The sequence below is a fragment of the Pristis pectinata genome, chromosome 10, assembly GCF_009764475.1.
Source record: "Pristis pectinata isolate sPriPec2 chromosome 10, sPriPec2.1.pri, whole genome shotgun sequence".
Taxonomy (NCBI): Eukaryota; Metazoa; Chordata; class Chondrichthyes; order Rhinopristiformes; family Pristidae; genus Pristis; species Pristis pectinata.
Genome location: NC_067414.1, coordinates 48,725,928 through 48,739,446, shown reverse-complemented (window position 1 = coordinate 48,739,446; position 13,519 = coordinate 48,725,928). Strand labels below are relative to the sequence as shown.

The 13,519-nt window shown below is 43.6% G+C and overlaps 1 protein-coding gene across 8 annotated transcripts in view; it reads right to left on the bottom strand.

Moving 5' to 3' along the window:
• The window catches only part of LOC127575281 (nuclear receptor coactivator 7-like), an 81,971-nt gene that overhangs the window by 37,995 nt on the left and 30,457 nt on the right, over nt 1-13,519 (bottom strand). The window lies entirely within an intron of this gene.

Below are 13,519 nucleotides of genomic sequence, written 5' to 3'. Positions count from 1 at the left end.
CCAAGCAGCATGAAAATTGTGTTGTTCAACCTCTTCACTCCTACTAATTACCCACTAAACAACCTGACAGATACAGGTCCAAGCCTGTCCTATTCAGTCAATCCAATTCAATTCCAGCAAACCACTTGTTAGTACACCTGCAGTTATTAGTTCTCTCAGCTATCCCCTTGTATTGTATTGCCAGTGTGATGAAATCCCTTGTCATTTCAGATACCAGTTTTGTGAAATTCTCAGCACATGTAAACCTTATTTTCTAACATATACAAGTACCTTAATTTATGACATCCCACATCCTCTAACCACCCCCTAAAAAAAACTTCTTGTAACAAGCCACAACATTCTTAAAAACTATCGCCCCCCCTCCCACCCAATGCTATACTTTAATGACTCAAACACTTCCCAAAACCTATCAGTTTCATCAATGCTCAAGGACAGAGGCCTAGACCTTAAGACCCTCCTCTCAATGACAGTTTCACATTCTACCAACTTTGCCAAAGCTCTTACATGCACAAAACCACCAAGTTAACACGATCAGACCATAAATGCCCTCACCCAGTCAGCATTACTACAACCATATAACATCACATATTTCTGAACTGTAACTTACAGCAAATCTGTTCAACCTCAAATCTGTTTGCACATTATATTCCTTGATGACCAATTGTTGATGTTACTCTAAAAGGACTTTTTACCCAAAGAATATTGCTTTAATCATAAAAATATACAAAAAAATATTAATTCTGATTACTAATTGCACCTTTAAATGAAGCATGGCTTACATTTGTTTCACCTGACTGCGCCACACAACTGAGGACATCTCAATTCACCAGATGGACTCTATGGCTTCTTTGGACAAAGTCAGAGGCGGAGGGATCTGCTTCCCAATCAACCCCTCGTGGTGTTCAGACATGACAAGCCTGGCGAGTACCTGCTCACCCAGCTTGGAATATTTAATGGTGAAGTGTCACCCATAATACCTGCCAATGGGAGTTCACTTCAGCTATCCTGACGGCAGCTTATACCCCACCCCAGGTGGACATGAAGCCTGCACTCAATGAACCACACTCAGTGGCCAACAACCTTGAAACGGGATACCCAGAGACCCTCTTCGTCATTGCCGGTGACTTCAACCAGGCTAACTTCAAGAGTGTGTTACGAAAATACTCCCAGCACATCTGTCCCACCAGGAGCCCAAACACCCTTGACCCTTGCTACACAACCATCTAAGATGTCTATCAAGCCAGCCCCTGCCCACACTTGGGTAAATCAGACTACTAAGCTGTGCTTCTTCCCCTGTATACAAACTGGAGCTGAAACCTGAGGATCCAATATAGAAAGTCATACAGTGCTGGTCTGAGGCAATCGGTGAGCTTCTACACGACTGCTTCCACATTCAAAGACTCAGCAGCCAGCCTTGATGAGTATGTCACCACCATTAGGACTTTATCAGTAAGTGTGTTGAGGGCTGTGTACCAAAGAGAACAATCCGGATGTCCCCAAACCAGAAACTGTGGACAAACCAGGAGATCCACTCCTTACTGAAGTCCAAAACTGCAGCATTCAAATCAGGTGACTCTGACTTATACAAGAAATTGAGGTACAACCACTCCAACAGCCTCCAACACACCTGAACTCACAGTCACTGGATGATGTCCCTGGTAGTGTCCTTAGATCCTGCACAGATCAGCTGTCGGGGATACTTGAAGACATTATTAACCTCTCCCTGCTTCAATGTAAGGCTCCCCCCTGCTTTAAGAAGACAACTATCATCCCAGTACCTACACAAAAAAAAAGGTAACATGCCTTAATGACTGCTGCCTGGTGTCTCTGACGCCCACTATCATGAAGTGCTTCGAGAAGCTGGTCATGTCACACATTAACTCCAGCTTCCCAGACAACCTCGACCCACTGTAATTCACCTACCACCGAAACAGATCTACAGCAGACATCATCTCCCTAGCCATACACTCATCTCTGGAACATCTGGACAGTAAAGGCACCAACATTAGACTATTGTTTATTGACTACAGCTCACCTTCAATACTATAATTCCAAGCAAACTCATCTCTAAACTCCTAGACCTGGAACTCAACACCTTCCTTTACAAATTGATCCTCAACTTCCTGACCAACAGACCGTAATCAGTACGGATAGGCAGCAACATCTCTGCCACAATTATTCTCAACACTAGTGCCGCACAAGACTGCATCCTCAGCCCCCCATTCTACTCCCTATACGCTCACAACTGTGTGGCCAGATCCTGCTCTCACTCCATCTAGAAGTTTGCAGATGATACCACTGTAGTGGGTAGTATCTCAAATAACAATGAGTCAGAGTACAGGAAGGAAATAAAGATCCTAGTGATATGGTGTCATAACAACCACCTTTCCGTCAATATCAGCAAAACCAGTGCTGATCATCGACTTCAGGAAGGTGGTGTGGGGAGGGGGGGGTGCACAGTGGTGCACAGTGGTGCAGTGCACATGCTGCTGTTTAAATCAATGGTACTGAGGTCAAGAGGGTTGAGAGCTTCAAGTTCCTAGGAGTGAACATCACCAATAGCCTGTCCAGGTCCAACCACGTAAATGCCACGGCCAAGAAAGCTCACAAGTGCCTCTACTTCCTCAGAAGGCTAAAGAAATTTGGCATGTCCCCTTTTAAAAAATAGATACACAATAGAAAACACCCTATCTGGATGCATCACGGCTTGGTATGGCAACTGCTCTGCCCTAGACTGCAAGAAACTGCAGAGGGTTGTGGATGCAGCTCAGCACATCACAGAAAGCAACCTCCCCCTCCATGGGCCCCGTCTACACTTCTCGCTGCCTTGGTGCAGCAGCCAGCATAATCAAAGACCACACTCACCCTGGACATTCTCTCTTCCTCTCCTCTCCCCTCCCCAACCCCCCCCCCCCCCCCAACAACCACTGGGCAGAAGATACAAAAGCCTGAAAGCACGTTAACAACAGTTTCAAGGACAGCTTGTATCCCACTGGTAAGGCTATTGAACAGTTCCCTAGTACAAGATGGACTCTTGACCTCGCGATCTAATTTGTTATGACCTTACACCTTCTTGTCTGCCTGCACTCTCTATCGAACTGTAACACTTTATTCTGCATTGTTATTGTTTTACCTTGTACTATCTCAATGCATAATTGTAATGATTTGATCTGTATGAATGGTATGCAAGACAAGTTTTGCACTGTACCCCTGTACATGTGACAATAATAAATCAATCTTTCTGATAGTTTTCTCAGCATTCTATATTTGTCTTGGAAGATGGATGTGTGCCGTTTCCTTAAATTTGTTTGTACCAAATCTTGCAATTTTGTATATTCAAGCATAAGCAGTTTAGTGCAACAAGGATTCCTACAACTTAAAAGAAACACTTGCTGCATGCAGTTTTCTGCAAGAATATCACAGTTCTGTGAAAAAAAACAAGCCCCCAGAGAGTGAAAGTGATAGTCTGTAAGCAACAACAGCCCTAATCTTTTGTTCCCATGCTGAGAGTTATCTGCACTGGCACAGACTTCAGCAGATAATGACACTTTTCAGCCTGGTGTGTATACTATCAGCTGCCCCTGCAGTGCACTAACAGACACCTCATGAAGAATAACTGGTTAGCACAAGCACCCGTAGGCTCTTGCCCCACGAAGCTCGTATCCTCATACCTGGACACTGTCCTGTCCCCCCGGTCCAATCCCTTCCTACCTATGTCCGTGACACATCACATGCTCTCCAACTCTTCAATAGCTTTAAGTTCTCCAGCATGCACAACCTCATTTTCACCATGGACGTCCAATCCCTATATACCTCCATTCTTCATCATGACAGCCTCACCGCCCTCTGTTTCTTTGTTGACCAGACAGAACCAGTCCCCTTCCACTAACACCACCCCTTCCTCCACCTGGCTGAACTCATCCTAAACAATTCACTTTCGATTCCTCTCACTTTCTACAGACCAAGGGCATAACCATGTGCACTCACATGGGCCTCAGCTATACCTGCGATATCATTGGCTGCATTGAACAGTCTCTGTTCTAAGCCTCCTCCAGCCCTATTCCTCAACTCTTTCTCCATTATATTGACGACTGCATTGGTACCACCTCTTGCACCCATTCAGAACTCAATTTCATAAACTTCACCACAAATTTTCACCCTCACTCTGCTCTCCAATTCACTTGGACTATCTCTGACACCTCTCTCTCCTTCCATATCCATCTCAGGAGATTCCTTATCCACTGACATCTTCTACAAACCCACTGATGCCCACAGCTACCTCGATTACAGCTCCTCCCACCCAGTCTCTTGCAAGGACATGATCACTTTCTCTCAATTTCTCCACCTGCGCCACATCTGCTCCCATGATGAGGCTCTCCACTCTAGGACATCCAAGATGTTCAACTTCTTTTCTAACTGGGGCTTCCCCCCTACTGTGGTCAAGAGAGCTCACATCCCCATCTCTGCCATTTCCCACACCTCTGTTCTCACCCTCACCCCTCCCAGACCCAGGGATAAGATCCCCTCACCCCTCCCAGACCCAGGGATAAGATCCCCTCACCCCTCCCAGACCCAGGGATAAGATTCCCTTTGTCCTCACATTTTATCTCCAACGGGACCCCACTACCAAGCACACCTTCCCCTTCCCACTCCTTTCTGCCTTTCACAGGGACTACTCTCTCCACGACTCCCTAGTTCCCTCCACCACACCCCCACCCCCCCCTCCAACTCCACTCCAACCTGGGAAACTTTCCATAGCCCCCGCCATAGGTGCAACACCTGTCCCTACACCACCTCCATCCAGGGACCCAAACAGTCCTTCCAGGTGAGACAGGGATTTACCTGCACCTCCCTTAATATCATCTACTGCATTCAGTGCTCCAGGATTGGCCTCCTCTACATTGGTGAGACCAAACACAGACTAGGTGACCGTTTCGCAGAACACCTTCGCTCTGTCCATAACAGCGATCTGCATCTCCCTGTTGCCAGTCACTTCAACTCTCCCTCCCACACTATCAGTGATATGTCAGTCCTCGGCCTCCTCCACTGCCAGGAGAATTCCAAGCGCAAACTGGAGGAACAGCACCGCATTTTCCATCTTGGAACCTTGCAGCCTAAAGGCATGAACATTGAATTCTCCCACTTTAAGTAACTCCCACACCCACCATGCCTCTTCTTTTCTTACCTTTCCTAGCCTCTTTTTCTACCCCCCCCCCTTTTCTCCTGCTTACTTTTGACCCATCTGCTCTCTCCTCCTACCCCGCACCTGCCTATCACTATCTCTTACCTGCATCTACCTATGGTGATACAGCTTGTTGCCACCCCTTCTCCCCTCTTTTCTCCACCTATCACTGCTCTGCTTTTCCCTCCTATATATTGGGCTTCCCCATTTCCTATCTTCAGTCTGAAGAAGGGTCCTGACCCAAAACATTGACTGCCTGCTTTTCTCCACAGATGCTGCCTGACCTGCTGAGTTCCTCCAGCATCATCATGTTTTTCACCTAGATTCCAGCATCTACAGTCCTTTGTTTCTCACCCATAGGCTTCCCAGCTCTGAAGCTGGGAAGCCCACCTAATGATGAGCCTTCACAGTGTTAAACCTGGCACAAAGCAGTCTTTATTAAAATGAATGGGAGACATCAGCTGAGAGAAAAACATCAAGCTTTTATTTTGTTGAAATGATTTGAATGTTTTTAATTATTTTTAAATGTGCACACATGTATTTTTAGTGTTAAAAGTAGTTTTATTTTATAAAACAGATTGCAAAGTCATTGCAAAAGATAGGCAAACATACTGTAGGTGAAAATTTTGACAGTTGGTGAACCTGTAGTGGGGCCTTACCAGCTGTCAGTACTGCTTATCCATTCAGCAGGCTATCTTCACTGACACTGCCTCTAAACTACATTGTGACATACTGAAGTGCTAGAAGTCAGGCTCCTAGAGAAAGATTATGCCAAAGTCAAACAGCATGGTTTAGGAGCAAGCAGTTAGCAATTTTAGGGCAGCAACAATCTGCCCAGATATCAGACACAGTCAAAACCTCACAGCACATTGCCTTCATCTCCACATCTAGAATTCCATTCTCAAACCAAAATGCAGAAATGCGAGTGCAAATGAGGAAACAAAATAGTGCAAAATCATACATTTAAAAAACAAAAGCCTAGTTGTACCTTATGGAAGAAAGCAGTAAAAAGATTTAAGGAGGAATTTATAGAGCCCAAGGCTTTGCTATACTATTGGAAGAAATGGCATTAGTCAGCTATGATAAATGAGGGCAACACAGGACACAAAGCTTATGGGACCACAAAGTTGTTGAAGAATTTGGGGCAAGATTGTGGATTGATCCAAACAAAAATAAGAATTTCAAAATTAAGGCAAAGCTTCATTGTCTCTTGGATGGCACAGTCGTGCGGCATGCAGTACTGCTGCCACATTGCTCCAGATTTAATCCTGGCCTCCAATGCAGTGTGGTGTTTGCATATTCTCCCCAGGACTGCGTGGGTTTCCTCTGGATGCTCCAGTTTTTTCCTACATCTGACAGATGTACTTGTTGGCAAGGTTAATTGGTTACTATACATTATCCCTGTATAGTTCAAGTTCCTGGGAGTGAACATCAACAGCCTGTCCTGGTCAAATCACATAGATGCCATGGCCAAGAAAGCTCACCAGCGCCTCTACTTCCTCAGGAGGCTAAAGAAATTTGGCTTGTCCCCTTTGACTCTCACCAACTTTTACCGATGCACCATAGAAAGCATCCTATCTGGATGCATCACGGTTTGGTACAGCAACTGCTCTGCCCAGGACTGCAAGAAGCTGCAGAGAGTCGTGGACACAGCCCAGCACATCACGGACACCAGCCTCCCCTCCTTGGACTCTGATTTACCTCTCATTGTCTTGGTGTAGCCGCCAGCATAATCAAAGACACCACCCACCCGGGACACTCTCTCTTCTCTCCTCTTCCATTGGGTAGAAGATACAGGAGCCCGAGGGCACGTACCACCAGACAAGGACAGCTTCTACCCCACTGTGATAAGACTATTGAATGGTTCCCTTATACAATGAGATGGACTATGACCTCACGATCTACCTTGTTGTGACCTTGCACCTTATTGCATTGCACTCTGTAGCTGCAATACTTTACTCTGTACATTTATTGTTTTTACCTGTACTGCTTCAATGTGCTCTGTACTAACTCAATGTAACTGCACTGTGTAGTGAATTGACCTGTACGATCAGTTTGTAAGACAAGCTTTTCACCGTACCTCGGTACAAGTGACAATAATAAACCAATACTCTAGTGCAGGTGAACGGATGGTAGGGAAATACTGGGGGAAATGGAGCTGTTGAGAACCAGCATAGACTCAAAGGCTGCCTTCTATTTTGTAAAAAAAAATGAAATCTCCAATTCAGGACAAAATACAATGCAAAGCTACACTATGGACCCACCAGTGTGATTGAATTCTTGACTCCAATAATGGAAAAATAAAACATGTTTCCACTTAACAGAGCACAATCTATTACAACGCTGCCATCGAGAACAGACATATATGTCTAGAGAGAGAAGTTTCAATAAGCTGAAATCCAGCTTTGGTTGAGAAGGCATTCAATGCTAATCCTTCCAGCAATATTTGCATCCTGTGAACGAATAAGCAAAGATCCATTGATACAAACAAGTCTTAACTCCCACAAAAGAATAAAATTACAAAATTATTTCCAGGTCATTCTTTATCCATTTATAACATAAATAAACCAAGATCTTTTACCAATTTTTACAACTTTAATTTTTTTCACCATCTTTGCCTTCGTGGATGCTGCATTACAATGTATACTGGTTTCTGACTCTCACTTATTGTGGCCAGCCATAGCCACTAATTTCTATTTTTGTCCCCACAGCTTTATTGATGAGACAGACTGATAATCCATAATCACCAGCCATGCTGTGCCAAAGAACTACTTATCCAGAATATCCTACCATTATTTTTCTTGTAATACCAGAGGGTAACAACGCAAGCTCGATCCCCCACTACATGCAAAAGCTCAACAGGGAGATACCAGGAAAAGAATAGGCGGGAACATGCAAGATGCTACCTCAAGCCCGCTACTTCCTCAAAACAATTCAAATTCCTGGAAACATGGGACCATAACCACAGTATAACCACACACATCACAAGAAAAAAAATCTCTGGAAATATTCAGAAGTTTCCCCACTAAGGTATGAAATGCACACACAGATCAGGTTTGATCTCCAGAAGCTGATTAGTCTTAATTATGGCATCTTTGTCACCGTCTTAACTACCTATCTGATCTCATATCAGAGAAAAAAAAATTCTGTTCCAGCTTGCATTTCTGATCCTAGTCTTTACAAGCAAAGGTATCCAGTTATCATTCATTTCATGGTAACCTTCTACCTACAAATTGTAGATACCAATCAGTATCCATGGAGCACAGATGAGTTGACCTACCAGATTGTTTTGTACTGACTGTATGTCAAAGCTGAAATTACAAATACACAAACTTTCAAAGTGTTTAGAACAAAGGAGGGAAAAAAAAGCTAAATATGCACAAGCAAACACTGCAAAGTGCTCAAATAGAAATCAATAGATGAAGTTGTAATGAAAGATACTAAAGACTTTATGGAAATACTGTAACCACAAAGGTGAACAAATGGAGAAGGTGGCAGGCTGAGGCCACCACAAGTTGAAGAAAAGACAACAATTTCCATATCTATAGCAACATAAAATTGGATTATTACCAATAATTTGGCAAGTACAGAGCCAGATGAGATTACCAAAATAATGAAGAGGCCTTAAGAGATTTAAAAACAAAGACAGAAGTTCTAAAAAAAATGGAGCGTCGCTTAATCAAGAGTCAACTTAGATAACCAAGTGTGGAATTTAGAAAGCAGAGCTTTGCATAAACAAACAATCTTAAATAGTTGAACATAGAAGCTGGTGAGGAATGATGAACTCTCAAATTAAGAGCTGACAAAGGCAATAACTCAGGCTTTAGCAATGGACACGAGGCAGGGACTGAATCAGCTGATCTTATGAAAGCAAACAGTTGTGGTCTTAGTAAAGGCATGTACAAGTAGTCCAAGCACATCCTGGGGTCAAATTGCAAATAAAGAATGTGAACTGATTCAAATTCAGACAATCAACAGTGTTTGGAGGGGGGGGGGGGGGGGGGGGGGGGGGGAGAAAGTGGTCAGAAGGGTGGCAAAGAATGGATTTGATATTCTAAATACTTAAAAAGATCGAGTGTCAACAAGCATCCGGACACTTTGGAAACAGTGAAGGGATCAAGAGAGGTGGTAATGAAGTAGACCAGGTTATCAGAGCAGAAATGAAGATCAGAGAGTTTTTGAACAATATTGCCAAGGTGATGTACATGGATGGGAAATAGGAGGCCAAGAATAAATAATTGGGAGGCAGAAGTAATGCTGGGGCGCAGGAAGAGAAGCCTCTGCAGCTATTTGCTACCTATGACTGGCCAATTAATAATGAAACGAGCTGGACGATGGTGAAGAGGCACTGAAGAATGGTGCAATCAACTGTGGCCATGGCTGTAAATAGATCATGGAGGAGGAAGAGGGGCATTACACAGTGTGTAATTAATTACTTTAATATAAACTTTTTCTATACTGAAAAAGGGGGCAGAAACACATCAGAATGACTCTCATAGGACATTGTATTAAATTCTGCATGTCCTGTTGACCCTCACCAATTTTTAATCGATGCACCATTGAAAATATCCTGTATCACAGCTTGGTATGGCAATTGCTTTGCCCAAGACCGCAAGAAATTGCAGAGAGTTTTGGACACAGTTCAGTCCATCACGAAAACCAACCTCTCCTCCATGGACTCAGTCTATCCTTCTCACTGCCTCTGAAAAACAGCCAGCATAATCAAAGACTCTTCCCACCCCAGACATTCTCTCTTCTCCCCCATCTTGGCTTGAAGATAAAAAAAAAGCTTGAAAACACATACCACCAGGCTCAAGGAAAGCTTCTATCCTGCTATTAAAACAGACACATCTCTTGTACATGCAAGATGAACTCTTGACCTTAATCTACCTCGTCATGGCCCTTGCACCTTATGAACTACCTGCATTGTATTCTCTTTGTAACTCTAACACTATATTCTGTTACTGCTTTTCCTTGTACTAACTTAAAGTACTTGCATTTTGAAATGATCAGTATACATGGCTTGCAAAATTAATTTTTTCACTGTATCCCAGTACATTTGACAATAAGCCAATTCCAATTCTGGGAAAAAAATGACTCAAATTTAGGAGATTACAAGATGCCAAGGAGACAGAAGAAACTGCAGATGCTGGAATCTGGAGCAACAAACAATCTGCTGGAGGAACTCAGCGGGTTGAGCAGCACCTGCGGGAGGAAATGAACTGTCAACGTTTCAGGTCAAAACCCTGCATCAGGGCAACCCTGCAATATGCCAACAGACTTGCAAGGAAAGCAAGGCTGAAGGTAGGATGGCAGTTTACAAGGATAGAGGAGTCAACAGTTGTTGTTTGTGAGGATGTTTTAAACATAAGTTTGAAGGAGTAGCAAACAGTACCTCTAGAGAAAACCATCAAGAATGCTAACCAGAGCCTGAGAAAGGATATGGCCAACAATTTTCATTAGTAAATCATCACCATCTGTAGACAATAGCATCAGGCAAACAATATTTATATGTTTACAGAGGATTTGTGGTTGTTACTTAACATAACTGGTAAGAGTTACTAGCTTATAATACTGGTTGAAATAAAAATCTATGGACATACTAGAAGAAGCCCATTGAATCGAGTTTTCATTGCTGTTCATTTTTTCAGCATCTTCATTCAATGACTCTTGGCTACCACTGAATATCAAATAACCAGAAGAAAATGATTCTTCGCCCTCAGATTGAATTTCCCAAGTAGCTTTGAAGTGAAAGTCCTCTACATTTCAATAGGATCGTGCATAAAAAATCCAACGCAAACATGCTTAAAAGTTAGAGGAGAATCCTGCGACAAATGGATTGGAAGTGGCTTCAAATTCTTTACCTGATCAGTTTTCAGGAATTGATGCCCAAGGTATCAAATCATCACCATCAAGGTATCAATACCTGAAAACTTCAAAGGAGCTACTAACTTATCACCAGAATTTAAAGCCGACAGCTGTTCTGCGCCTGGCACTCTGTACACGTCTTGGACCGTGTTTGCTCCAGGAGGGGCACAGCGATCCCACGTGATCGATGTAAACACACGCACAGCACGTCTCCACAGACCAGAGACAAGCTGCTCCGGCTGTAAAGCCAAAAGTTATGAAATTTTATCCTTTTTGCTACAACAAAAAAAAAGGCAGTTTATAAACTTCAAGGACTTATGGAAGCTCCCTCTCATTATAACCAATAACATCTTGGATCTGGAATCGCTGAAAATTGCCATGGGTAAGATTCTCGGTACACTTTTGGACAAATATAAAGAAACCTTTTTAAAAGATATCTGACAATTAGTATGTATTATGTAGTGGTTGACTACAGCTATATTTACAAGGGTAGTATCTCATATATGCACAGAAGTTTTAATACTGGGAGCACTTGGAATTACAGTTCACAACCCTCTCACTTTGAACTGGAATCTACCGAAATGGATGGGTGAGACTGATGGAACACAAACTGGGAAAGGCACAAACACACACACACAAAAAACAGTATAGGCAAGAAAAACAAGGCAGGGAATGAAGGAAGTAAAAGAGAACAAACCGGGGATAAAGTGGGAGTCGTACAGCCCTGATATGGGCCCTTCAGCTCACCATGTCTATGGCAAACTTCTTGCTAATTTACACCAATCCTATTTTCCCACAATAGGCCCATATCCTGCTTCAGTCTCAGGTTCCCACCTCTTTTAAGAAGACCACTATCATCCCAGTACTGAAGAAAAGCAAGGTAACATGCCTTAATGACTACGGACCAGTGGCTCTGACATCAACGATCATGAAGTGCTTTGACAGGTTGGTCATGGCACACATCAACTCCAGCCTCCCAGACAATCTTGACCCACTGCAATTCGCCTACCGCCAAGACAAGTCCACAGCAGATGCTATCTCCCTGGTCCTACACTCAGCTCTGAAGCATCTGGACAGTAAAGACACCTACATTAGACTATTATTTATTGACTACAGCTCCGCCTTCAATACAATAATCCCAAGCAAACTTGTCACCAAACTCCGAGACCTAGGACTCAACACCTCCCTCTGTAACTGGATCCATGACTTTCTAATCAACAGACCGCAGTCGGTGAGGATAGGCAGCAATACCTCCAGCACGATTATTCTCAACACTGGTGCCCTACAAGGCTGCGTCCTCAGCCCACTGCACTCGTGACTATGTGTCCAGATTCTGCTCTAACTCCATCTACAAGTTTGCAGATGATATCACTGTTGTAGGCCATATCTCAAACAGCAATGAGTCAGAATACAGGAAGGAGATAGAGAGCTTAGTGACATGGTGTCATGACAACAACCTTTCCCTCAATGTCAGCAAAACAAAAGAGCTGGTCATTGACTTCAGTAAAGGGGGCGGTGTACATGCACCTGTCTATATCAATGGTGCTGAGGTCGAGAGGGTTGAAAGCTTCAAGTTCCTGGGAGCGTCAAGTTCACCAACAACCTGTCCTGGTCAAATCACGTAGATGCCACGACCAAGAAAGCTCACCAGCGCCTCTACTTCCTCAGGAGGCTAAAGAAATTGGGTTTGTCCCCTTTGACTCTCACCAACTTTTATCAATACACCATAGAAAGTATCCAATCTGGATTCATCACAGGTTGGTATGGCAACTGCTCTGCCCGGGACCACAAGAAACTGCAGAGAGTTGTGGACACAGCCCAGTGCATCATGGACACCAGCCTCCCCTCCTTGGGATATGTCTTTACCTCTCGTTGTCTTGATGAAGCAGCCAGCATAATCAAAGACCCCACCCACCCGGGACATTCTCTCTTCTCTCCTCTTCCATCGGGTAGTAGATACAGGAGCCTAAGGGCACATACCACCAGACTTAAGGACAGCTTCCACCCCACTGTGATAAGACTACTGAATTAAATTTCCCTTATACGATGAGATGGACTCTGACCTCACGATCTACCTTGCTGTGACCTGGCAGCTTATTGCACTGCACTCTCTCTGTAGCTGTGACACTATACTCTGAATTGTTATTGTTTTTACCCGTACTACATCAATGCACTCTGTACTAACCCAATGTAACTGCACTGTGTAATGAATTGATCTGTGCGATCAGTTTGCAAAACAAGTTTTTCACTGTACCTCAGTACAAGTGACAATAATAAACCAATACCAATATCCTTATCAATTTGACTACTTAAAGTGCCTGTCTAAATGTCTCAACCATAGTGACTGCATCTGATTCCACCACCTCTTCTGGCAGTGGGAAGTAGGGGGTAAAATTGTTGAAGTTGAAGAGAGAGGTGGAGAGAAAAAAAGTAGAGGGATGGGAGTAAGAACAAAGAAAGGAGAAGATA